Genomic DNA, 27953 nt, shown 5'->3' on the forward strand with positions numbered 1-27953 from the left:
ATGTACACTTGGGTCTGATTGTCATAAAATCTTGTGAAAAAGTTTAGAGCATTATCAGCTAAATATTTGAGTGACCAGTAATTTTCTTTGGTGGTTCTAATCTCTTGGACAATTTAATTGGAATGAATAGCATTTGGATTTTAGTTTTTGTACCATTAGTCAAATAGTCATTCTATTTGTTGACTGCATAGTGGAAAAAAAGGTGGGTTTGGAGTCAGAGAATTTGCATTCAAATCCTGACCTTCCCTTACTAGTGTGACTTTATAGATAAGTCACTTAACTTTTTGAAGGATAGGACTAGATGAGCTATCTCAGATCCTTTTTAAGGCTCTAAATTTATCACCCTATAATCTTCGAGAGCTCTTACAACATTTCCTTACCAAATGTGCTCATCATGACCTTGCTGCTGTTAGTTAGGCATTCTAAAGGGTTCCACTTGCTTAGAATACCTCTTTTCAACAGAGAATTTCTCATGTTTGTAGCTTCGCTCCTTTCAGACCACAGATTCTCTAAGTTACCTAGGATTATATTACATATCTTATTTGCTTGTTAAATGTTGCATGTAGGTGTTGATTCTGCAATAGATCCTGAAAGGCTATGTGTTAAGTATCTCATAGAATCCTAGTATCAGACTTGGCAGAGAACTGATAATCCAGCAACATAAGTAGAGGACTATTATAATCATTGTTATTTTTGTTCCAACCCCTTTCCCATGCAGGAATCCTACCTACAACATACCCAACAAATGGTTAGTCATCCAGCCTCCGCTTGAAGACCTCTAGTGATGGTAAATTCATGATTTTCTAATGCATCCCATTCAATTTGTGGGCAGTTTTAAATGTTAAGCTAGAGCCAAAATCTTCATTACTGTGACTTCAACGTATTGGTTTGAGTTTGGGCCCCTAGACAGAATAATTATTATCTCTCTTTCCCATGAATCTGTTCAGTATCATTGCCAATAAATGAATAATGATTTCTTTTTTAAGATCCATGACGTGCTTACATACTGGTTTTACACCAGTAGTGTCCAACCCATATAGAAATGAATCCCTGTGGGCTGCATATTGATTTAGAAATCTACAAATTAACCTTATCTATATTGTATTATATTTTTATTTATTTTGACAAACAGTTCCCAAAATTACATTTTAATCTGGTTTGGACTGTTGAGGTGGAGAGTTTTATATCAATCTCTATTGTTCAGAGCTTGGCTTTTGAAAATCACTGATCATTAGAGTCAAATGATCTTGATCCTTTATGTAATCTCCTTTCATGATATACACTTATACTTCTTGCGGTATCCATCCCACAAAACAAGAAACTGTCTTCCTTCAAATTTGACAAACCAGTAATATAAACATGTTCGTATTTAATGGTTGCTCTTGCTCCAAATTCAATTCCCCATGAACATATATTCCCAGGAACTTTATTTTTTGTACAAATACACTTTGTATAAAGGCCAGTTCACTGTTCTCTCTGGCCCCCTCTGCTGTGAAGGCCTGTTTGGAAAGTTGTACAAAGAGTTTAGAGCCCCAACCTTTTAAAAGTTTCTTGGAAAACAACATTTTCTGGTTAGAAAAATGAGTGATTATTTCCCTGCCCCCTCATACATCATGTATCTTAAAAGCACTGTATATTGTTATTATTATATTGTTATTATTATCCAAACTGCTAATCTAAATCCTCAAGTACATAAAGTTTTAGATTCCTGATGGGCTAGAGGAAACTGTCTTGATAGTTGAAAAAATATTCAAGGATAAGGGACAAGAAAAAGTCTTAATTTTAAAGAAAAGACAAACAGGTTAGGATATTTAGTATCTGGATGCACTTGCCTTTAAAAATTCTAGATTTTTATATTACTATAAGATATAGAGAGGGAAATAGTGAACACTGACTCATAAGATTTTATGGAGACCAGGTTATGCCAGATAGATTTGATTTCTTTTTGACAGGATTATTTAGACAACAGATTAAGGGAATGCCCTTGAGTGTTGACAAAGCCTATCACAATCTTGTGGACAAGGTGGGGAGATACAGACTAGATAATAGTGCCAGCAGTTGGATTTGAAATTGGTTGAATAGGCCAAAGAGTAGTGATTAAGGAATCAATATAAGCTTGGTAGGAAGTTTCTAGTGGAGTGTCTTATGCTGTTTAGCATTTTTGTGATTTAAATGAAGGCATGGATAACATGTTTCTTCAATTTATAGATGAATAAAAATTGAGTGATAACACTGGGTAATAGTAATGTTATGAAAATATATCAGTAGGCCAAAGTGATAGCCTGAGTCCATTAAGATGAAATTTAATAGAAATTAAGTTAAGGTCTTATTTTGGGTTACAGATCATTTCATAGATACAGAATGGATGATATGTAGTTAAGTAATAGCATATATAGAAGAATTCTGGGATTTTGTAGTTGAATCAGCGTGATTGTCACAAAATAGGCAGAAAAGCTAATACAATCTTAGACTACATTAAGAAAGGAATTAATAGTCCAGAATGAGGGAGGTGATAAGAGTCACACTATACTCTGCTAGAGTAGAATATACATGGAGTATTGTATTCAGTGTCAGCAACCACATTCTAGGACTGATGCTAATAACATATTTTTGAGGAGTATAGAAATGGTTTAGAATAGCCTTTGTGGGTAATGTGATAGGGAATCCATTAAAGATCAGAAGGAAGTTTGCCAGTCTGCATGAAGGTCCATCTGAAGTTAGTTAACCTGACTTTGTAACTGAGAAGGCAACACTGGTCAGTAAGGGAAGGGGAGTAGAAGAAATGTATGGAGGGTTTAGCTATGGTTTGGGAAGGGTGTGGCACCTAGAAGGGTAGGTAAGCCCTATTCTTCTGTCTCCATTTCTTTATCCCACCACACAAGTCCGCCAACAAAACTTTTAAATTAATCAGTCATACTAAGTGACCATAATAATTGAGTAATCTGATTGAGAGCTTTTGGTGCTGCCCTTAGTCAGATACTAGAGACAAAAGGGCTGCATTTTGTGATGACTACACAGTGTCACTGCTTTGGTGTTTGTTGAAGGGGAAGAGCTATATGAGTGAAAGTTTTCTATCTTCTGTAGCTTTATGACGTGAGGAGTAATGCCAGGAGTCTCAAACTTCTTTGTAATGAAAGATCCAAAAGAAGACTCCATTAATGTAAGTAAAGAAACATATACCCTGTTCATTTCTTTTCTTTTTTCTTTTTTTCTCACAAAGCTCTACAAAATTCAAAATGTTAATGACAAAAGGCATCAATAAAATGTTTTTAAAAGTTCTAATAACACTATATTCATACTATGTGAAGCCACTAGAATTCACTTCTGTAATTTTCAAGTTAGAATTTTTATATATAGATGGCTCAAAACAATTTGTTTTGATTTTTTAAAAAAGTATAAAATCAATGTCTTTGAAAGTGAAAAACAGTAAAGCAAGCCCTAGATTGACTAGAGCATTTCAAGGACAAATACTTTAGATACATTCCTGTGGAGCTGTATAAATGCCATACTGTTTGGTAACATCCTTGCAATTCCAGTTTGAAGGTAACTAACTACAGACTTTCCAAATCAGGAAAGATGTTATGCAAATAAAAATTCAGCTTCCCCTATCAGCTGAATAAATTCATTAAATTATAGCATATAAATGAGTTCTAAGTACTGTATAAAATTTTGATTGTACCATAAAACTTTGAATCATATTTGTAAATGAAGAATTACTTATTAGATAAACAATAATATCTCATTTTATATTGCAATGTAAGGCTTGCAAAGAACTGGAATATGTATTATCTCAGTATGTCTACATTAGTGTATGTTAAACAATACCAAAATGAGTAAATAATTGCTTAGTTTTGAGGATTTGAGTTCACATAGAAGTTTCAGGATCCAAAAAGGTTTTGACAAGCTGGAGTATTAGGATCAATCTAATAAGAAAAATAAAAATTTAATAGGAGTGAATGCAAAGTCTCACACTTTGGTTAGAAAAAAAAATCAGTCTAACATGTTTAGTGGATTGGAATGCAGTATAAGTAAGCAGTATCATATGACACCTTCCAAAAAACAAAAATGAAAACTAGTACACATTTGTTTTTCACAGTGAAAGGCTTAGCTTCTGAGTATAGAAGGAATTAGTAGTCCTACTGCCCTCTGCCTTGTTCATTTCATCCCTGGGGTATTATGGAAACTGCAATTTAGGAAGGAAATTGTTAAACTATAGTGTCCAAAGAAAAGTAGTCAGGGAAAGCTTTGAATCCATATCATATGAAAATTGAAGAAGCAGAATAATAAGCCTCAAGAAGTGTCTCATGGAAAGCAAAATAGCTGCTTTCTAGCTGCTTTTTAGTATTTGTATAGCTGTCTTAGAGAAAAGGGATTACATTTGTATTGTTTGGACCTAGAGGAAAGAAGAAACAATGGATAGAACTTGAAAACAGATAGAATAAGGGAAATTTGTGATTGAGGTAACAAAACAGAACAAACTTCCTCAAAATTAGAGCTAACAGTTCAGGAATTTTCCATTCTCCTTGGGAATGAGTTTGATTAATCAGACCACTGAAAGCAGAAGCTGAGATGATGTGCTTTAATAGAGATAGACAGTACAGAAATTCTGGGTGCTTTTGGAAATTCATCCATCCTCTTTTGGATAAAGCTGGCAAGTAAACTGCCAGCATATGGCTTTCTATCACAATAGAAGAACTTCACAAGGAGGAAAAATTCTTAAAATTAAACACTTATCAGATGTTTAATTCTATGACAAGGAATTGTGCTGATCACTTGAAGGGGCCTTAAAATATCATTTAATCCCAATCTTTTATTTAGCAAATGTGGAAACACATGTCTAGAATCATCGTGTGACTTAAGGTCACACAGCTAGTAGGTGGCAGATCTAGTTTCTAGTACTCTTTTAAAAGAGCCCATCACCTTTTGTCCTAAAATCTGTTCCAAGGCAGAAGAGATGTAAGGACTAGGCAATTAGGGTTGAATGAATTGTCCAGGGTCACATAAGAAGTATCAAGACCAGAATTGAACCCAGGATCTCCCATCTCCAAGCTTGGCTCTATTTATTGAGCCACTTAGCTGCCATGGTTCCAGTTCTTTCTCTTTCATATCTTCCAGATAACATCCTGTGGAGTAACACATGAAGTTTCTTAACTGTATGCTAAGTTGATTTTTAAAAAATATGCTTTCTATAGATATTACAGAATAATCAGTAAAATTTTAACTAGGTAATAGGGTCCACATAATTTGACCAATAAGCATTTATTAAGTACCTACTTTGTACCAGGCTGGCACAGTTGCTATACCTTTAGCACACAAACAAAAAGGAAACTGTTTCAGCCCTTGAGGAGTTTACATCTTATCAGAAAAAATAGCATATACTTCGATAAGGACCCTTTCTGGAGCCAGAGCACTTAGGTTCATATTCAGACGCTGACTCTTCTGTGGGACCTTAGGCAGATGACAACCTCCTTGGGTTCTTTACCTATAAAATAAAGTTCCCTTCTAGCTCTCTATCTTATAATTCTGTGGATTATAGTCAAAATAAAAATGGGTCTTGGGGCAAGGAGGAGGTAATTAGCCACTGGGTGAGGGAAATCAAGAAAGACTTTATGTAAAAGATGACACGTGAGCAAAGTTTAAGGAAATAAGAGAATCCAGGAGGAAGAAGTGAAGTAGAAGTGAATTCCAGGCATGATAGAGGAAAACCCTTGTTGCAAAGGCACTGAAATGCCCTGTCTGTGCAGGGAAGGATTATGTAGAAAGTTTTGTCCTTCTCTGGTTTTGTAAATTTGCTGTTTAACTGCATCTTTGGGACCACACCGGTGTGGTCCATTGGAATTGCATATTTTCATATTCTCCAGAACTGAAGACTTTTGTTATTACATAGAGGCAGTATTGTACAGTAGAAGACTTGGATGCAGATGAGGAAAGAGCATAGGGTCAAGTCCTACCATACATTTATTAGCTGTGTGAAATCAGTCAGCCTTTCTTCTGTGAAATGGGAAAAATAAAACTAATGCTAACCAGAATGATTGTGAAAAACTGTAATCCTTTAAGTACTGTATAACTGTATATTATGTAACAGTGACATCTGGGCAAGCTAGGTCTTGTACAACAGACTGGGTTCTGGACTCCCTTTCCTAGGTGGCATTTGGAGAGGAGTTTTCACCTAGGTAACCTAGGTAAATTAATCTTGTTCCTGGAAATAACCATGGCGATGGAATTGAGAACACCCCTAAGGAGGAACACAGCCAAATGAATGAGCTAAGGTTTCTGGGTGGGAGGACTGTCTGCAGCAGCATTTGCCAGTTGCCAGTTGTCAGGGCCTGCAAGGGCAGTTTTGCTTGGAGAAGGTTTTCAAGTCAGCAAACTTAAAAACTTTTTCTTTTGTATCTGAGTTTTGGCAATAAAATGAAAAAAATGAATGAGGTCTTCTTTAAATTTTGATTTGGTGGTCCAAAGAAGAGCAATGGATAGCAAGTATTTTTGGAAGCTTGATCTATTCAGTAAATTGATACACCAGCATTAAAATACCTTTAGGGCAACAGCTAAGTAAACAGATGGCTATTTTCATCTCTTTAATAAGAAGAATAAAAGACTCCTCAGATTTAACTTGTATTGCATCATTTGGTTTCTATTTGATGCAAATTTAGTTACACAGTGAGAAATCAGTTTTCTGTCTAAAGTTATGGGCAAGGGACCCTTCCTCCAAGGTAGAGTTGACATTTAGTAGAAGAATGAGCCAGTAACCTACCTATAATGAACAGGTACATTTGTGAGGATTAAAAAAATTTTTTTTTCCACCTGGTTTGAAAAAAAAATCTGAACTGAACTAAAAGGAGCTTCTGTGTCATGCAGGAACAGCCAGTATTGCTAGTTGTGGTTATCGTGGCCTCTTCCAAATCATAGTGCCTCACTGAATGTTTGAAACCACATTGAGTCACAGTTCAGGCTGTGGTTGGAATCACTTCCTGACAGAGCTTCTACTGGAAGCTAAAGCAGTGATGCTTTTTGAAGACTCATTTATTGAACAGATTCTACACTGACAAGTATGATATATGCATTGATTTTTCTCTTTAGCAGGGAGTGTAGTAGGTAGAGGAGCCACCCAAAAGGATAAACATTAATCCTTTGAGCATTTTGGTACCACTGCTTTTTCTGAGATTGCTTCTTCCCATTCCATTCCACTTATTGTTTTGAACATCCTGTGTTTTGAGGTAAGGCAGGGACTTGAAAGTTAAGTAGCAGATTTGCAGGGTTTCTAGAAAGGATTGTCTAGGGTATTGCTCTAATAGGAATTAATGGAATCTTAAAAGGACACTGGAAAGAAATCCACTTGTTCTTTCCTAAAACAGCATTCTTATTGAGTCATTTTTATATAAGTAGAGTCATAGGAAAATGCATAGATCTTTTGTTGACAGGAAAATTTGGTCATTTGAAAAATTAAACTATCAAATGAAAGAATTCTGAAATGTAGATGTATCTTAATGTGTTCATTTTACACATACCGTCATGTCTATTTAATTTGGCAAATATCAAAATGCTGTTTACTTTTGTTTTTTTCCTTAGAAAATGGTACTTTTTCCCTTTCTCTCTTAGAACATTGTACATATTTTCTATGTAGTAATTATTTTAAATGTCTATATTACACAAAGTTAATTATTTGTAGAAGTAATAGGTAGTATGTTAGAGAAAACTTCAAATGGTCATGTGAATCTCTGCCATTAAAATAGGTTAAAGGGAGTAAGACAGTCCTCTGAAGGTTAATGAACTCCTCTTTGGCACAGTGCCTATATTTTAGCTGACACTAGCTGAATGGTTGTGCCTATTTAGGACATGACTTAGGCCTAGTTGGTAGACTTTTTTTTTTCAGATGCAGATAATTGAGAAAAACAAGCATATATTATACTATCCGTTCTCCTATGTTTTTGCTACCAAAAAATACAATTAAGAAAATGGGACATATAACTTATACATTACACTTTTGAATGACATATGCAAATTCCCAAGTACAAATTAAGTATCTTTGTTACTTAGCTCATATAAGCTCTATTTATTTAAACACTAATTTTCATTGATACTTAGAAGAAGGCTCTACACCTGCTTTTTCCTTGCTTCTATTAGTAGGACAGCTGTTAATTACCTTAACACCTCTCCGTTACTCTTGGAGTCTCTTCCTGTATTTAATTACGCATCTCAGAAAGTTGCCTTCCACAAAATGGCTCTCAGTTGGGGTCAGGCCATTTTACTTTTCAACCTTATATAACTGTTGAACAAAGTAGAACATTATAAAGGATAGATAAAATATGATTTTATTTTATACTTTGTATCCAGATGTTTCTAATATTTAGAGTTTTAACGAACCAAACTTGAAGACATGTTGAAAATCAGATTTAGAGTTAGAGGAAAATGTATGGTTCCTTTTGATTCTTTCTTAGAATCCTTTCTTTAATTTGAATTGGTGCAGTTCATCAAACTAAAGTCACTGTGGGGTGTACTGTGCAAGGTACTGTGGAGACAACGACATAGATGAAAAAGCCCTTCTGTTAAAGATTTTAAGAATGGAGAGTATGAAATGTACACAATACATGAATAAACAAATAATAATAGGCAGTAGTTTAGAGAGTGAGTGGGCAAAGGAAGGAATTAGACAAAGCATTTGCCATAAATTTTAGGAGAGGAGAAAGCACTAAAAACCTAATAGCAAGCAAGAAAGGCTTTTCATGGTATAATCCCCCTAAGATGGACTTTCAAGGACGATCAAAATTTTGAGAGGCACAATTAAGGAAAGAGAGTCATTGAAGGCATGGATAGAGATAGAAATTATGTTGAATTTGAGGAAGATTTAGAGTAGTCCAATTTAGCTGTAATGCCATGATTGTGAAGGGGAATAATTAATTGGACATTTACAAAAATAGCATGGAGTTCTTTAAATGCCGGGCTAAGGAGTTAATATTTTATTCCTGAAACAGTAAGGAATCACTAACGTCCTTTAAGAAGGTGAATGAAATGAATGATGAATTTAAGTTAGTTACAGTAGTCTAGAAATGGTGAGTGCTAGAACTAGAGTGGTCACCATGTAAGAGGAAAAATGGGATGGATGTGAGACGTGGCTTAGAAGTAAAAATTGACAGCACATGGCAAATGATTAGATGTGATAGATGAGAGAGAGAGAAGAGTCAAGCATGACTATTAGATTTTATTAGTGTCTTCAGTAGAAGCCAGGCAGGTTAGCTAGAAGGTGAGTTTATTGTTGGACCTACTGAATTTGAGATCCAGGTGGAGATGTCCAACAGCGAACTGGCAGTGTGCAACTGGAGTTTAGGTTTGAATATAAGATGAAAAGCAATTGAGGTTATGATCAATGGACAAGCCTCTATAGGAGATTAAAGGATGGCATCAGGAGCCCAAGTAGAAGGGTGAGCCTGGCAAAGAGAAGGGCTATTTCATCCTTTGAAACTGAAGTGAAATAAAAGAGAATATAAGTGATGATGTAGAGAAGTCTTGAGATAGAAAGAAGAGTTGAGTGAGATGACATTAGTTGGCCTTGATTTTCTGACTAAAATGGGAGACAAGATTATTTGGAGAGAATGTGGTGTACTAAAGGTGGCGATAAGAACATGGGAAAAAGAGGAGAAAATTTGTAATAGCCATTGGGGAAATATGATAGAAAGTTAGTGAGGAAAGAATAAAGGAGTTGTAAGAATATATGAAATTAAAGTAGATTCATTTGACTAGGTTTTATGATTTCCTCCAGCTGCATTCAGTTGCTTATGTTTAGGATCAGAAAATGAAGCTGTTACGATCATAGGTCACTTTTTACACACAGGTATTGAATTTGGAAGTGGATGTTCTTGACAGTAAAATTCCTGAGGACATTGGGGAAAGAGCTTGTTGCTTAACCTGATATGAATCACAGAAACTATGGGAGGGTGTATAGTAGAGAGGAAGGGAACACTGAGTAAATTCTCTTGAACTTAAGAGAACATTAATCAACATTTTGTGGGAAACTGGTCAGATTATTTAGAATATAATATTAGCAACTGTACATTTTAGTTCCTTCTTTAATGCAAATGACCATTAAAAATCCATGAGCATTTTTTCAAGAAAACAATTTAATCAAATGCATATTTCCTTTAATGGATAGCTTAGAACTTAACCAGATACATTTTCAAGATCCTGATAGATCCTAATCTACTTATAATAAGAGGTATGGAGGGGGCAGAGAGGTGACTCAGTGGATTGAGAGCCAGGCCTAGAGATGAGAGGTCCCAGGTTTAAATCTGGCCTCAGATACTTCCTAGCTGTGTGACCCTGGGTAAGTCACTTAACCCCCATTGCCTAGCCCTTGAACCAATATACAGCATTGATTTCTAAGATGGAAGGTAAGGGTTTTTATTTAAAAAAAAAATAAAAGAGCTGTGGGGCTCCTTATGTATATGTAGCACAAATATAGTCAAAAATATTTGTCTAATTGATGGTTGGGATATCTAGGTGGTAGAGTAGATAGAATACCAGGCCTGAAATCAACAAGACTCATCTTTGTGAATTCAAATATGGCCTCAGACACTAGCTATGTGAACCTGGGCAAGTCTGTTTGCCTTAATTTCCTCATCTGTAAAATGAGCTAGAAAAGGAAATGGAAAACCACTCCATTATCTTTGCTGAGAAAACCCCAAATGGTGTCACAAAGAATCTGACACAATTGAAAAATGAGCTAACAACAACAAACTGATGACCAGTCACCTCTATTCATGGTAACAAACCGAATGCCATACATTTTTGAAACATGTTGTAAAATAGAAGCAAGATGGTAGAGTAGAATATTGGGAATCAAAACACCTAGGTTTAAACCTTATTTTAGCTCACAGGGTCACTTACTTTATGACCTTGGGCTGGTCACTTAAATTTACTGGATCTCCATTTCTTCATCTTTAAAATTAGGGGACTGGATTGGGTGATCTCTTGAGGTCTCTTCCAAACTCTAAATATATGATTCTTTGAGGTATCTGTAGCAATTCCTTTAGGCATCTGATGGAGCCAGACAGTACTAATGGAGTAGCTCCTTGCTGGAAATAAATTAGACAGATTTAGAAAGCATCTTTCAATACATTTGGATGCTTGCCTACTTAGTGCAGAGATTCAGGTGGTTTCATTTAGTCTCCAACTTCTTGTTGAACTTTTTAATAAGTGACTTGAAAAAATGCCCATCTTGAAATTTGTTCTGTTTATCTTTGAAAATTAGGCTAATAATTCTCTGAAGTACCAAGCAGGGTAATTGTTGGTCCATCTGCACTGGGTTAAGATGCATAGTGTGTAATACATGTTCCCTTTGATCAACTGGGGCCTTCTCTTATAACTTGATTCACTATTTCAGGGATTTATAACTTGAGGTCCATGATGAGTTATATTTTAGCATAATTTTGTTTTCTTTATAATACTGTGTATTTTCTTTGACATAAATAAAAACAGTTTGAGGAGGGGTCCATTGTTTTTACAGACTTCAAAAGGAGAGTAAAGGTTAAGAATCCTTGTTACCATGATATTGAAGAAGTGGTTTGCTGCCTTGTAATTTCTCCCTTATCCTGTGTCCATTATTATTGCTGCCTTTGGTTTTAAGATAACAGCAAATATCTCTCTTTATCCTTGACTAGAACTATTTAAAAGGGAAAAGGAGAAACATTTGTCCTGGCAGTGGCTTTGTAGAAATCTTTGGCTTTTAACTATTCATAGGATCTAGGAAGGCATTATAGTTTGATTCATCTGAAAACCACTGAAAATTTTCGCAAATAAATCCAAATGCTAAACAATCATTAATAGGTCTGTCCCTTTTCAGGATGAACAGAAATATTAAAATAAATGAAAAACAATTTTTAAACTCTTTATACAATATATCATAATTTGTTGTGAGTAAATTTCAGTTTGACTTATACAGTACAAGTGACCTCATTCTTTATTTTTCTGCGATTTTGATTTTCCCTTTTTCTTCCTAGATGTCAGTCCATTAAGTTTTGAGATCATTTTGGATTTTAAGAATTTTTTTGTCACTTTATCTCTATAGATAGATTTAAAATTTTTTGAGAATTTGTTTTAGATTAACATCATACCATAATTAGAGCATCATAAGACTGATGAACTTAGTTGTGGGGCTGTGAATGGATCCTAAATGCATTGTGAAATTTGGAGTAGGAAAGGAACTGGATGAGAAAAAAAATAATTTCCTGTGGGAACTTGTATGACCTTGGGTAGATTGCCTTGCTTCTCTGGTCCTAGTTTCCTTCTCACAAAATTGAGGGAGTTTGACTAGATCTCTAAAATCTTTTCCAGCTCTAAAGATGTGATGCTCTGGTTATTTTGCTTCTTATATTTTGTTTCTTAAATTTCCTCATGGCAGATCCTTCAAATGAAGAGGAGTTTTGTTGTGGTTAAGCTTTTGCTTTTAAGTTCATGAAGTAGGGGTGTAAGGCCATTTTAGGGACTTAATACATGTTTACTATCTGGGTTTAAAAGGATATCTTCAGGCTATGACTCAACCTTGTTTCAATATTGTAGGTAGGTAATATGCTGAAGTAAAAGCTTTAGCAGGCTCTGTCAAGCTGAAAAGACCTTGAATAAAGGTCTAGTGATAAACTGCACTTCGGGATCATTAAAGTTCAGAGAATGTGATCATTAGGTTGCCTCCAGGGTGATGAATTCTTCAGCTACAGGAACCCTGGAAGGCCATCTACTGCTATCCAGAGGGTTTGTGATCTGCAGGAAGTACCCACACCAATAAAATCACAGACCCTTGAAGTATTGAAATACTGTGTAAATGGCTCCACTAAATAGTACTCTTCGTACAAGGGACTTTGAGGTTATATACAGGAAGTATGATTTAATTCCTGCCCTGAAGGAGTTTATGGTCCACTTGAGAAACATGTAAAAAAGTTATAAATAAGTGCAAAGTAACATAATTCAGATGCTATATGTTTTCATCAATGTTGAGAAGATAGATATAGTTATTAGGACATTTTAAAATAAAAAAAATATAGTTATAACTTGTTTTCACATCACTTTTGTTCTTCCATACTCAGACAACCTTTGTAACAAAGAAGAAAAAAAAGCAGTTTAGCAAAGCTAACTAGTACATTGATATAATTTGACAGTGATAGCAGTCATGGTTTCCTAAGTGTAGATTAATGAGGGAAGACCAAAAGCTTCTGGGTAGAGGGAATGGCTTATGAAAAGAGAGAAGCAGGGAGGTAGTTGAAAGGACATGATCTATTTCAATGGGAGGATGAGAGAAAAATATAATTTTTTGTAAATAGAAAAAATAAGACAAAATAATGAGACAAGATCCCAATCTCCTATGAGCTTTCACCCTAAAGTAGATATAGTAAAATATATTTAAAAAAAACCCAAACCTACAGATACAGAGTCATTAAAGAGGGATCCTTTCTTTAAGACTAACTACCTATATGGCTTTGAACAAGACCCTTAACTTTCCTAGTTCCTCATATTTTTTTTTTTGTATTGCAGATGAAGGAATTAGATTAGATGGTTTCTGAGGCCCATTCTGACTCTAGATTTAGCATCCCATATTAGCATTAAGATGTTTAGAAGTTCATTTTCAGATCTTGAACAAGCATAAATCTAGTGACTAAAAGTTTCCTCTTGGTCTGAGTAAAATATTATCTGTACTAATACTTTATTCTGTATTTGTTTATATTTAAGTTTGAATAAAGCTTGAACTGTTTTTGCATGAAATATGGATTAGTAAATAATTTTTTTCTCCTGGCATCTAAATAATTGAAAATAGTCAGATTTATTCATTCCGTATGTGCAATTCTTACTGAGTAAAGGGTTTCCCAAGTAAATTTGGGTTGGGGAGAGAGTGATCTAAAAAGGAATTACACACAATTAAAACTCCTATTTGAATATTCATAGAATGCAATTTCTCCAACTAAGGTTACTATTTCAGGAACTGTGATATTTGCAGTTACATAACATTGTCTGACAAAGAATGGAATTTGCTGTATTTCACTGTCAACAGTTTTGTTAGTAATTTAAACACAGTAACAACATAAGCTTATAATTTTAAATGTCTGCATCAGCACATAATTTTTTTCTTATTGTTTTATATCAAGCTGTACTTAATGCATTAAAAGAAGCATATATTTGATTAAGTTGTTTTCTTGAGGAAAATGCTCATAGCACTAGTGGATTAAAAAAAAAATAACCCGTATCTTCTTTCTGTCTTTGAATCAATACTAATTATCAATTCCAAGGCAGAAGAGCAGTAAGGGCTAGGCAATTTTGGTTAAGTGACTTGCCCAGGGTCGCACAGCTAGGAAGTGTCTGAAGCCACATTTGAACCCAGGATCTCCCATCTCTTGGTCTGGCTTTCTATCCACTGTGCTGCCTTACAACCCTTCTAGAGGGTTTTAAATGATTATTTTCATTGAAGAAGGAATATAAATATCCATTTGGGCACATTATATTCTCCACAATCTGACCAATTCTACACAAGATGTTAATTAACATTCCCTGAAGAGAACTTAACTCAGTGTTCCTTTCCTCTCTCTCTCGTGTGTGTGTGTGTGTGTGTGTGTGTGTACATACGTGGACATATGTGGACATGAAATCAATTTGTTTTGTGTTCTTATTCAGAAATGCCAAAACCCAAACTAGGAGCCTATATACTACTCTTGGTTCCAACTTTCATGGCACATCTCTCAGCCAAGGGCAAAGGAATAATATTACAAGGTCTAAGTAGATTATCACTTTATTACTTAGGGGAGTATCTTTGCCAGGAATGCTACCTTTATCTGCTTACAGTAGTAGCATCTTAAGACATTTATTGTCTATAGAGGCATAGCATAAAAAATCATATGTGTCTCTTTCAGCTTTCATACTGTGAATCTAAGAAAATCAATTAAGAAAATGTTGTACAGTCAACAAATATTTATTATGCATCATGCATATTCAGTGAAGATACAAAGAGAATCAAAAAATGTAGTGTTTCCCTCAAAGAGTTCACATTCTAAAGAGGAAGAAAACATGCTTGTAACTATATGCAGATCATGTTTGTACATATGCACATAACTATGTTCAAGATATATGCAGTATAAATGGAAGGAAATCTCTGAAGAAGGATGCTAGTAGTGTGGTTGATCAGAAAAAGCATCCTAACGAAGGTAGAATTTGATCAGGGTCTTGAAGGAGTCTAGGAAAGCCACCAAGAGGCAATGAGGAAAAGGATGAGCATTTCAGATATATTGGAGAGCCAGTTGAAAAGATATAGATTTGGAAGATGGAATATCATGGTCAAGAACCACAAATTGTAAGTAGATTGTAGAGTATGAGGAGAGGAGTAAAATTCAAAAGGACTGGAAAGGGGGAGGAAGGAGCCAGGTTGTGAAGAACTTTGTTATTTTTTAATTTTATTTAGTCAATTTAGAATATTTTTCCTTGGTTACAAGAGTCATATTCTTTCCCTCCCCTTTCCCCAACCCCTCCCATAGCCGATACACAATTCCATTGGGTATTACATGTGTCCTTGATCAAAACCTATTTCCATATTGTTATGTTTGCACTAGGGTGATCATTTAGAGTCTACATCCCCAGTCATATCCCCATCAACCCATGTGATCAAGCAGTTGTTTTCTGTGTTTCTGCTCCCACAGTTCTTTCTCTGGATGTGGACAGTGTTCTTTCTCATAAATCCTTCTGAATTGTTCTGGATCACTGCACTGCTACTACTAGAGAAGTCCATTACATTCAATTGTTCCACAGTGTATCCATCTCTGTGTATAATGTTCTCCTGGTTTTGCTCCTTTCATCAATTCCTGGAGGTCGTTCCAGTTCACATGGAATTTCTCTACTTTATTATTCCTTTGAGCACAATAGTATTCCATCACCAACAGATACCACAATTTGTTCAGCCATTCCCCAATTGAAGGGCATTCCCTCATTTTCCAATTTTTTGCCACCCCAAAGAGTGTGGCTACAAATGTTTTTGTATGCCTTTTTCCTTATTATCTCTTTGGGGTACAAACCCAGCAGTGCTATGGCTGGATCAAAGGGCAGACAGACTTTTAGTGCCCTTTGGGCATAGTTCCAAATTGCCCTCCAGAATGGCTGGATCAATTGTGAAGAACTTTAAATGCAAAGTATAATAGCAAGTAATTCATACCTAAGATGAGCATAAGAGCTCAAACTAGTCATGGAAATGTGAAGATGAAAAAAAGAAGGGATGTATTTGAAAGACAATGAATATGTGATAAAATTTGGTGACAGAAGGGTTCAGGATGACATTGGTTTCAAGCTCATGTGACAGTATAATTCGTTCTCTATGAAATGAATGAGCAAGATGACCTCTCATATTCCTCTCCACCTCCAAATCTATGATCCTTCCTTTGATGCCCTCTGCCCTTCCCAAACTCGTCCCTGGTCTCTGCTCACTTTAGATGATAGCATTTAAAGATACAGGGAGGTATGAGAAGGGATTAGTTTTGGGAATGCTAAATTTTGGTTTAAACATAATTTTTAAAGTGATGATGGGATTATTCATTTGGAAATATCTCTCAGAGTTGGATTTTGGGAATTAGAACTCAGGAGCAAAGTTAAGAGCAGTTACAGATTTAGAATTTAAAGTCATCAACATAGAGATGATGATTGAAGCTTTGGGAGATATGAGTGAATCTCTAAAGGAAATTATATAGGATGTTGTTCAACAAAACAAAATTATTAATGGCCTACTATATGCCAGACACTGAAAAGCAACAGATGTCAGGATTGAGCTATGAGGAATAACTAGGGAGTATTCTAGGTTTTTGTGAAGCTGCTATCTGGCTAAATGATACAGATTTTTTTCAATGTTAAAATTTTTATGATTTAGTCTTGGCATTATGGTTTTCCTTAATACTTTAATAAATAAATATACCTTAATAAATGGTCACAACAATTCCTCATTCAGCGCTCATTAATTGGTAAGAAGAAAATTTTGATGGGACAAGTTCTAGATTTGAAAGTAGAGGACTTCAGTTTAAATGATGATTCTGCCATTTGTTACCTGTGTCACTTTGCCCTTCACATTATTAAAATATATTTCATAGATATCATTGCCTATAAGGTAAACAATATGATCCTTTGATCTGATGACAGGATTCCTGTGTTAGACACACCCATCATCCATATGTATAGGAAAGGCAAGAGGGCGTGCAATATTGGTCTTCAATGCTACCAGTGATTAGATTGGCATGCTAGAGAGTACCATTGAAACAGCCTGGGCTGTGAGCATTCTTCCCTCATTGGTGGGTAATGGCCAATGTTAAGACGACCTAGCAATAATTTGTACTTGGAAATCAGAGGACGGGCATATGTTTGAAATACTAGGTGGAGATCATGTTTTAACTTGTAAAAAAATTGTCTCGACTATTTCCCCCTGAAACTTATTTATAAGACTGTCATGGGTGAAATAGAAGAAGCTTGTAGGTAACATCCTTAAACTTGAATCTTCAGAAGACTTATATTAGATGAATGCAAAACTCTCTTCTTGGTTCAGGGATTGAGCAGCCTAGGGGACCTATATTATGATTATGACTTGAATCTTATCCATCACATTAATCCAAAGGATCTGGGTATAGGCTCTGGGTTTTGGATTGATGATCATTTTGGGGTGCTATGTTTCTTGAAGTACATTTTCCAGGAATTTTGTACTGTAATAAATTTGTTTTAAAAACCTTTACTTTCTGTCTTAGAATTGATACAAGTGTTGTTTGTTTCCAAGGCAAAAGTACAGTCAGGGAAATTGAGGTTAAGTAATTTGACCAAGGTCACATAGCTAGGAAATATCTGAGGACAGATTTGAACCCAGGTCTTGCTGACTCCTAGGCCTGGCACTCTTATCTACTCAGATACATGACTGCCCTTGTAAATAAACTTTTAAATAGATAGGTGAAAGCTTACACTGAAATTATAATTAGTGCCTTTTTTTGAGGGGTTATTTTTGTTATTTTGTTAAATTGGTATTTGGTTTTAAAAAACAATACATCAAAGTAAAATAAAATTTAATTGTGTTGGAGATTTGTTTTTAAAGTTGCAAGTTTAAAGTATACTTAGGTCTTCTTCAAGCAATGACTAGAGTATTATATTTAATTAAAATGTTGGCAACCAGAATAACATACGTTTACAATAAAATATGAAATTATTTTCTCTCTCCATTTGCTTTTTGTAGAAAATCTTTTGGGGGCCAGATTTAAAAGCATTTACTTCCCAGACTTCCAAGAAGATCAAATGAGGTAATAATTGTAAAGTGCTTAGTTAGCATACTGCCTGGCACATAGTAAACACTATATGAATGTTAGCTGCTAGTGACTTATTTAAAAAAAAAACTTCCTCCCCTAGAATATGAATTTCCATTCATTTCCATTCTCTCCTTGCCTACCCTCCCCCAATCAATTTCCTAAAGTGCTGTTTTTGGAATTAAGAATCTGGTCCTGGAGGAATATAAGATTCTGTTGGGAAGATTTATGACTAAATCACAAACTGTTCTTTCGGAGGGGAATAATTCATCCATAATCAAACTATAAAATTGAAATGTTTTGCAGATCTCATGGCAAGATAGGGGCTCCAAATTATGACGGGTGATGTTTTTAAATTGATGTCTAGCACTAATTATTTTGTAGTAGTTTACTGAATAGAATAGAAATTAATTTAAAATATTTCATGATTTTTTAGAGATTTTCAATCTGAAAAAAAATTTGCCCACAACCTTTCTGTGGGCTGGTTAATATAGTTATCCTTATTTTATAGATTTCAAAAAAAGATGATAAATAGAAATTAATATAAAAACCAGAATGGAAGAGTTGAGAGCCTATCAAAAGCTTTAGTTGGGAGTGATGGGGAAGGAAAAAAAAACATTTTTTATGGGACCTACTATATGTCTGGCACTGTGCTCAGTTTGCTTTTCTTATAAACGTTACCACATTTGATCCTTAACAATCCTGTGATATAGGTATTATTAATAACCCTGTTATACAGATGAGGAACCTGAGGCAAACAGAGGTTAAGTGACTTTCCCAGAGTCTCACATCTAAAAGGGTCTGTGACCAAATTTGAAAACAGGTCTTCCTTATTCCAAGCCTTGGGGTCTATTTACTACCACCAAGTTCTAGTACTTCCTTTTTGTTAGGATACTGACTTAACTCACTTGCTGGGCAATTAGTCTTTGTTAGAAAAATATCTGTTATGTTAAGCAAAGCACCTCATTCATATGATATGGCTTCATTCTTATTTCTTACTAAGTTGGAAATACTAGGAAAGGGGTAACACTGCCCAGATAGTTTTTGCTTTATGTAAGTGGACCATTTCTCAGACTATGAATTTGCCAATGGGGAAGGGAAGGAGGGAGAGAGATGGGAAGGGAGACATATGACCAAGATCCAGTACAAGGTTCAAGGACACATTGGGGCTGGGGACCGAGAAGCAAGGCAGGGCCAGGGCCAATTGGATGGGAGCCAGGCCATAGGGAGTGCATCAGATGGTAGACAGACATTCAGGGGCTGGACATGTGCGTGGGTGGCCAGCAGAGCAGGGAAATCTCCTCTCACAGGGTGCTGGAGGTCCCAAGCCAAACCCAAATCTGTTCTTCTTTCCCTTGGAAGTTTTTAGTGGGTTGGGTGGGAGAGGAGACCATGAAGTTGAGGGGCAAGAGTGGAGAGAAAGATAGAGAGGGAGAGAAAGAGAAGGGAAAGGAGGAAAGAGTTAGGGGAAGAGACAGACAGAGACAGAGGAAAGGAGGGAGAGAAAGGAAATAAGGAAAGAGAGATAGAGGAAAGGAGGAGAGAGAGAGAGACAGAGAGGAAAAGGGGGGAGGGATAAAGTGTACAAGTTTCATATCAGGAAGCCAGACTCAGTTAACATGCTTTTTTCATATGCTGAGAATGGGCCTTAAATTAAAAAACAAACAAACAAACAAACACTTGACAAATAGAGGGCTAAGTAGAAATCCAGTTCATAAATGTATTAATTATTCCCTGAGAAGAAATTAAACAGAAATCCAGCACTTTAACCATTTATAAGTGGAATCAGGATTTTAGTACTTTTTATTTTGTTGTGCTTCCAGAGCTTACTTAAAAACATCAAAAGATCTTATTAGATTAGCTGCTGCTACCATGAAAGACTAGGAGTCAATGTGTTTCTCAAGGGAAACCTTGCAAGCTATAGGTAGAATAATGGACAGCACCTGTTCAACCTTCTGGAACCATATCCTATTAATATATTACCTGTTCCTGGAATATCCTAACCTCACCCAACTCTGTATTGCTCTCATTTGCCTTTTCAAACCAGAATAAAAGATTAAAAATCGAGCAAGCTGTTTTTACTCAGAGCAGGGAAGAACTTGGCTCTTGTATCCATTAGAATATCTGTGGTCTGGCCCTTCCCTGGCAGCTGCAAGAGTAAAGAATGTCTTGACTAAATATGAAGAACATAGAGTGCTCAATCAATTCTTTAACATATATTTATTCTTCAATACTTTAGTGGATCTATAACCATATCATAGGATTTCTAAAGGTTGCATCCCACTGTACTTTCTTATCCTGTGTGATTGTGTAGTTCCATAAATCCTTTGGTGAGGATTTACTCAGTGTGTTGGAAACTTCCTTCTAGGCTTTTAGAATTTTGCATGGCTGGAAAATAAAAATCAGATTTTTTAAAGTTAAAAAAAATTCATGGATATTTTGTATCATTAACATCATATCCTACCATCCTTTATTTTTTTTATCAGTCATAAATATTCTTGAAGATAAGTTATCTGGCACTTCTCAAATGCAAGGCATAATAATTGGTAACATACTGCAACTTGCTTATTCTAATATTTACCTCCATTGTCCTTAGGATCACATGGAATATTTTATTCTATTTTTTTTTGAGATGGTAATTCTCCACAAAGCATCTTTTTTTCTTTAAATATTAGGAAGTAAGTTTCTTCAATCTGAATCCCAACTTATTTGAATGAAGAATTTATCATTGCCTAATTAACTTTTTAGATCATTCAGTAAATACTTATTAACCACCTACTATGTGCCAGGTAGGCCCTGCAATGGATAGAACTCCTAGAGTCAGGAAGACATCTTTCTAAATTCAAAAGTGGCCTTAGACACTTAATAGCTTACTCCTCAACTGTAAAATGTACTGGAGAAGTAAATGGCAAACCACTCTAATATCTTTGCCAAGAAAACCCCAAATGGGGTCTTAAAGAGTTGGACAGGACTGAGATGACTAGACAACAACAAAAAATATATCGGGCACTATGCTAAGTGCTAAGGCTACAAAAAAAAGTAAAAGGTAGTTCCTACTGTCCCCTGGCTAATGGAGGAAACAACATATAGCCTCTTGCATTAAGCAAGCCCTCTTTTCTTCATACCAAAGCCCTTTCTTTGAAGAAATTCGGTAAAAGTTCAGGAAGGAACTCTGGATTTCCTGAGTATGGAGTTGGGGTGGTGATAGGAGAGATAGGACAGCACTTGATTGATCCACTTTAGAGAATTACCCTTTTCCTCTCTGCCTTAACCTGCTAAGGATCTTGAAGAAAGAAGTCTGATTTCTCCAGCTAATGGAAGCATCTCTGGCATTCATCTTTGATAGAAAGGGAACCTTTAAGGGGAGCAATAGAAAAAAGATGAAATAGTTTTAGGAAAATTCGATTCTCTAGGTGCATCAACATTTTAAGGGACTATTGTGTCTCTGTAAGATGAATGGATCTATTCTTTGTAGATAGATTTTATCCTGTGGAATTTGTTGTTCAAAAAATATAAAATTTCACTCCAAAATGTCATATATCAGGAGATACTCTACTTGTTTGGACTTTTTTCTTCTAAACCAGTTTTATTAATTAATGGTCATTGGCAGACTTGTGCCCCAAAGTTGAGTAAAGACCTTTGCCATCAACAGTGGTATTCTGTTATTATATAATTTGCTACCTTATTATGTCATTGGGAGGAGATTGGTATTTTGAAAGAAAAACAAATAAAACAAAAATGGCATTGGTAACAATAGCCACCTTTTATATTGGTGAACATTTAGTGAGTCATGTTTTTTACGTTTTTACTAGATTGTAAGCTCCATGAGGGTATGGATTATATCTTCTCAGTCTCCATCTTTCCCAAAGGTCCAGGACACAGTGCTTTGCATGTGGCAGGAGCTTTATAAATAAATACTTGTTCAGTTGAATTACATGTCACATAAATCAGTATTGTAGGTGGTTGAGCAAGATTAGGTTACTAGGCTCTTTATGTACCTGTCTGCTCCAGTGAGGGTTGAAATATGAGAGAAGGAAGAGCAAGCCTGTTGCTGAAGGTGTGTAGTCCTATGGGACACCAGCTGTTTTCATGTAACTAGAAATGACTGGTTAGCTATGTTCAGAAAATATGGAATCTAGTTTCTTTTTTAGTACTTGTTAACTATGGAGCAGAAAGACCAGACTTCATGGTATGTGTGATTGAAGACAAAATGAAAACTGAAATTTTTAAAATAGTTTTTGTGGGGGGTCCTCCCATAGAATGAGAAATAAGAAATTCTTTATAAAAATAAAGATGTCACCATCCTTATTCATATTTTTTTTGGGGGGAAGAGCTCACACAAAAAGTGTTTACTTTGTGTAAGTATGTATGTACACACATATAATGTATATAACATAGCATAAAAATGTTCCAGGCACTGTATAAAATACTCTACATACATATGTATGCATACAATATACAAATATGTACATATTTGTGTATATATGTTTCCTGGCATACATATATGTAAATGTGTCTTTCTATATACATACATGTACATATACATATACTGGAGGTATGGTGGTTTTGAATGGAACTATTGCAGGGCCACCCATAACCCCTTTTTCTTTAGAGTACTGTAGCCATAGTTCCCTACAGCTGCTTCAGAGATGTAGTCGGTCAGTGTTTTTTCATTTGGCAACAGAACTGACATCTGTTCCAGCTGGGCTAGGAAAAGCTGAGAAGGAGGAAGCAGAGCCACTACACAAGTAGCTTTCCTGACTTAGTGCTTCAGATGGACCTGCAGTGAGTAGATCTTTCCCCTAAGTTAGTAATCTAGAGGTGGGCTGGGGCAGATGGGAATAAGGAGTGGGGTAGAAATGACTTTTATTTCTCATTTGGGTTAGCCTTCTATAGGTGAAGCAAGAGTGAGAGCTCTGAACGTGTAAGAGGATAGGAAAATAATGGAGATTGGAGAATCAAGATAAGAACTAAGATTTTATGAAGGAAAGGACCCTTTTAAAATCCAAGAAGACAGCATTTCTTCTTCCCTAACCATTGATTTTGTTTTTAAGCCATTAAGGTTATTTAAAAAATTATATTCTTTGAAGTGAAATAATAATCCAATTAAAAATGTAAAATGCTTTGAATATATGATTTATAAGTGAACTTTTCATATGACTATATGAATTGAAAATAGCTTAAGTTGCTGTTAGGAAAAAGTAAGGGAAATATAAATAGTAAAATTTATTGAAACTAATTGTTGAGTAAATGATTTTTTTAAAAACATGGTCCAATGGCAAAAAGTAGGCAATGACAAAATTTAGCCAGCCAGATGTTTCTAGAAATGAAATAGTGACAAGAAAAGCACCACCTCCCCCATACCCCCTCCAGATTATGGGCCCTGTTTTAACATTATCATTATTTTATGAAATTATCAATATTTTATTTACATAGCATTGCCAGCATGTTAGTTGATTTGTAAAAAGAATGGATTAAAATAACTTATATTTCCCTAATTTTTATCTAAAAATATTAAATTCATTTGAAGATAGTAATGATTTTCTGCCACTCATCTACATGACCTTTATGGATTCATATATTGGCTGGTATCTTAGTGCCTACATCTTGCTGGCCATGTTTCAGGTATGTAATCTTTTCCATTTGAGGGCAGTTTCTAGCTTAGAGTCTGCTTTCATGACTAAGCCTTCTACCTTCGTTTAGCTTTTTTTACCCATTGTAAATTCAGAATGGATTCTATGTGGATTCTATAATTCTCTACAAGAGAGAAAGAGGATTAATTCTGGGATTGGCAGTTTTGTCTTAGAGTCAGAGTGTGTGAGTGAGTGAGTGTGTGTGTGTGTGTGTGTGTGTGTGTGTAGAGGGAGAAAGAGATGACAGAGGTTGTGGTTTTGATGATTATGACAGGTGAAAAGATTATAGAAGTTTTCATTTTATTACCTTCTATAGCAAATAGAATTACCATATGACATTAGACAAATGACATTTAAATTCCCCTCTTCCTTTTTTCCTTCACTGTAAATTATGCCAGTCTAAATTTATGTATGTATGTATGCATGCAGAACTGTTGGATAAAATGATATAATGTAAATACAAATCTTATTTGTGAAAGTATTTTTTCCCCCCTAGGATTTATACTTAAATGAAAACACATCATTTGATGCTTTGGGGGAAGATGTGCTTTACTAGATATACAGATGGATTGGAAGACTAAGTTTTAGTAACTCAAACATTCTTTTTAGAAGGGAAAGTCTGAGAGGCTTAGCAGTCTAATATTTTTTCTTCTTAGAAAAACTCAAGGTTCATTTTATTAATGATTTAAAAAAGAAAACAATTGGGATAGGAACACGTAGGAAGACCTATCACTTTCAGCATTTCTCTTCATATTAGATATAGCTTTTCAGAAGTTAAATGAGAGCATTAAACATTTTTTCCCAATAGCAAAATTTGTTTTTGCCTTCCAAAATGTGGGAAGGCAAAGGGTAATAGGACAATATGATTGCGGGTATGAAGAACATTTCTATAAACCAAAAAGAAGTGTGAGGTTACAGTTAGTGGTATTTATTACACTAATTATACAAATCCAGAGATATGAACCAACCTACAGCAAAAGTTATCCTCTTGTGTTTCAGACAATGTGATACCTTCTAAATTGGCCTGTGTACTCAGACCATCATGCCAGTTAAGCATTTTTTAGTTTATAGCTGAGACTTAGGTCAGTGAAGGTGGCCAACTCCTATTTCTCAAAACCAGAGTCCATTTGCGGACCTTCCATCTTTCCAAGATGTTTCATTACTTTTCTTCCCTGGTCTGATTCACTAGTCTTTCTCCTCTTTTCCTTTCCCGCTTTCCTTCATGAGATGGGCTTAAGCCATTTATAGAAAAGATTGTGAAATACATTGCAACTAGACAGAATTAACTTTGATCAACAGACAAGGAACTCTTGCTTCTGACAAAACAAATAGGAGTTGGATGTTTTAGGTAGAATAGGGCCCCATATTTGATGGAGATTCCAATTTAGTAGTGTGTCTCTTGTTGCCAGATCTTAAGTTTTTCTCATTACTAGCTCTGTAAGGTAGGGTTTTCTGAGTCTTGGTTGCCTCATTTCTCAAATGTGAATGAGAATGCTTGACTTTACAGTCCTCAGAATTGTGAGAAGAGAGCTTTTTCAGCCTTTAAGGACTCAATAAAAGGGAGATATTTTTATTATTAAGAACCATAAACTAAAGATTACCAAATGATGTGGGAGTCCTACTCTTTTTCTTCCTTCCTTCCTTTTTCTTTCCCCTTCTTTTCCTTGCTCATCTTTTTTTCTTTGCTTTTTCTTCTTCCATTATCAAGCATGCCACTGGAATGTTAGTTGTTGACACCATAAAATTCCAAGCTAGTGTCCCATGTATTCACAAATCTGAATATTTTTAAGACAACTTGATTATATGTAAAGAACAACCAAAACTTATCTCAACAAAGCTTGTTGCTCACTAGGATTCCCCCCTCCCCGCCTGCCCCCCCATGTGGTATTTAATTTTTGTAAGTTATAATTGGAAAATATGTTATTAAGCATTCCCCTTCTCCTGGGATGTTTTGGGTAGTATACCTTCTTAGTATTGTCTCACCTCTGCCTTTTGTCCAGGAGCAGGTTTTACTATAAATTATTTGAAACTCAAATCGCTATTATTCAGTTTCAAAAATGATTAAATTATGGGGGCAGACTAATTTCATGAATTGAGTATATGATTAGAAAGTGAAGAGGAATGGATCAAATTAATTTTTCTTCAAAATCGGGAAAACTGATCAGAAAATGGGTTTCCTAATGGTAGTTGTATTATTTATGTGGTTTTAAGTGAGAGACAGATAGTAAAAAATTAGGAATTGATTTTCTTAATTGAAGGGATTGGCTTTTAACTACATAAGTTGACAAAGATTTTTTATTCATAAGCATTAAAAATGAATGTGCTATGTTAGATGCTAAGGAAGATATGTAAAACACAATGACTAATTGTAGGAATGTTTTAATAAATTTCATAGGGACAAAAGGAAATGAAATGTACATAAATTTATATGGTAAATATTAAAATATAAAATTATATATTATATAGCAAAATGTATTTTTTGTTTCAGTTGAGAAAAACGTTACTGTTGGGTAGGGGGTAAATAGCTTTTGGGAGAAAATTATATTTGGGCTTGATCTTGAAGGATAGTTAAGATTTAAGCTGACAGAGATGTTTAAAAAAACAATGTGAATTAAAATAGAGAAATGGACAGATTAGGCATGTGTCTTGACAAGAAGTTCCATTTTAGAGATTACATTACTAGCTTTCAGAGTTGCACTTTTTGACAAAAAGTGCTGGTAAAACTGGAAAGCAGCATGGCAGAGATAAGGCATGGACCAACATCTCATACCATACACCAAGATAAATTAAAAATGGGTACTTGAGCTAGAAATACAGGGTGACACCATAGACAAATTAGAGGAACTTGGAGAAGTTTACCTGTCAAGCTTATGGATAAGGGAAGAATTTATGACCAATCAAGACTTGGAGAACATAATGAAAAATCAAATAAGATAATTTTGATTACATTAAAATATTTTGCTCAAATAAAACTAATGCAACCAAGATTAGAAGGGAAACAGCAAATTCAGGGGAAAATTTTATAGCAAATATCTGACAGAAGCCTTGTTTCTCAAATATAGAGAACTGAGTCAAATTTATAAGACTATAAAACATTATCCAATCAAGAAATGGTCAAAGAGTATGGACAGGCAATTCTCAGAGGAAGAGATTGAAACTATCCATAGGCATATTTTAAAAGACTCCAAATCACTATTAATTAGAGAAATGCAAATTAAAACAACTGAGATAACACCTCACACCTATCAGATTATCTAACATGACCAAAAAGGAAAATTATATAAATGTTGGAGGGGATGTGGGAAAATTGAAACACTAATACACTGTTGGCAGAACTGTGAATTGACACAATCATTCTGGAAAGCAATATGGAATCTCAAAGGGCCACAAAATGCTTTGACAAAATTTCAGAGTTGGAAGAGACCAGAGACATTATTTAGTCTAAAACTGAACAAGCTCTTCCTTTTTAGCATCCATGACTAGTGGTCATTCAGCCTTTGCTCAGAAATCTATTGTGAAGGGAAATCTGCCATCTCCTACTCTAGTCAGTTACCTTTTTGATAGCTCTGATTATTTGTAAGTTTATCTTCATATTAAACTTCTAATTTTCATTCTGTAACTTGAATCCATTTTCCTAGATTTTCTCTCATTAACCTAGTAGAATAAGTCTCTCTTCTTCCACATGATAACCCTTCAAATATTTAAACATGTCTATCACATGCTTCTCAAGTCTTCTCTAAGCTAAATATCCCTGTTCCCTTCAATGAATCCTTATATTGCTTGGTCTTGAGGGCTTTCTCGCTTTACGGTCATTCTCCTCTGAATGTACTCCTGCTAATCAATATGCTTAAAATGTGCTAAGAACGGATCATAATACTCCAGATATATGACCAGGGCAGAATATAGCAGGACCATCACCTCTTTGGTCTTAAATAATGTCTATAGAATTTTTAGAAATAGTCATTAGTCCTCTTGTGGCAGCTATTTGGTGCTTTGGATAAAATTTTTGGACTTGGAATCAGGAAGACCTGAGTTC

At 35.2% G+C, this 27953-nt stretch overlaps 1 protein-coding gene and 1 long non-coding RNA gene across 38 annotated transcripts in view; one reads left to right on the top strand and one right to left on the bottom strand.

Moving 5' to 3' along the window:
- Window positions 1–27953, top strand: part of ZNF532 (zinc finger protein 532) — a 112699-nt gene that overhangs the window by 13016 nt on the left and 71730 nt on the right. For 12 of the 36 annotated variants that reach the window (XM_016431632.2, XM_016431634.2, XM_016431630.2 and 9 more), the window contains 3 exons: window positions 719–787; window positions 3085–3160; window positions 18218–18281. The exons of 9 other annotated variants lie outside the window; for them this stretch is intronic. The gene's annotated coding sequence lies outside the window, so the exon portion shown is untranslated. Of the gene's footprint in view, window positions 1–718; window positions 788–3084; window positions 3161–18217; window positions 18282–22830; window positions 23070–27953 lie in introns of those variants that run through there. 15 more of the 36 variants (XM_056824506.1, XM_056824497.1, XM_056824517.1 and 12 more) reach the window with 4 other exon arrangements.
- Window positions 20486–27953, bottom strand: part of LOC103093734 (uncharacterized) — a 41094-nt gene continuing 33626 nt past the window's right edge. For both annotated transcript variants that reach the window (XR_464700.3, XR_001628832.2), the window contains 2 exons: window positions 21536–21639; window positions 20486–20672 (listed from right to left, as the gene is read on the bottom strand). This is a non-coding gene — a long non-coding RNA (uncharacterized LOC103093734). The remainder of the gene's footprint in view (window positions 20673–21535; window positions 21640–27953) is intronic.

The sequence above is a fragment of the Monodelphis domestica genome, chromosome 3 (assembly GCF_027887165.1).
Source record: "Monodelphis domestica isolate mMonDom1 chromosome 3, mMonDom1.pri, whole genome shotgun sequence".
Taxonomy (NCBI): Eukaryota; Metazoa; Chordata; class Mammalia; order Didelphimorphia; family Didelphidae; genus Monodelphis; species Monodelphis domestica.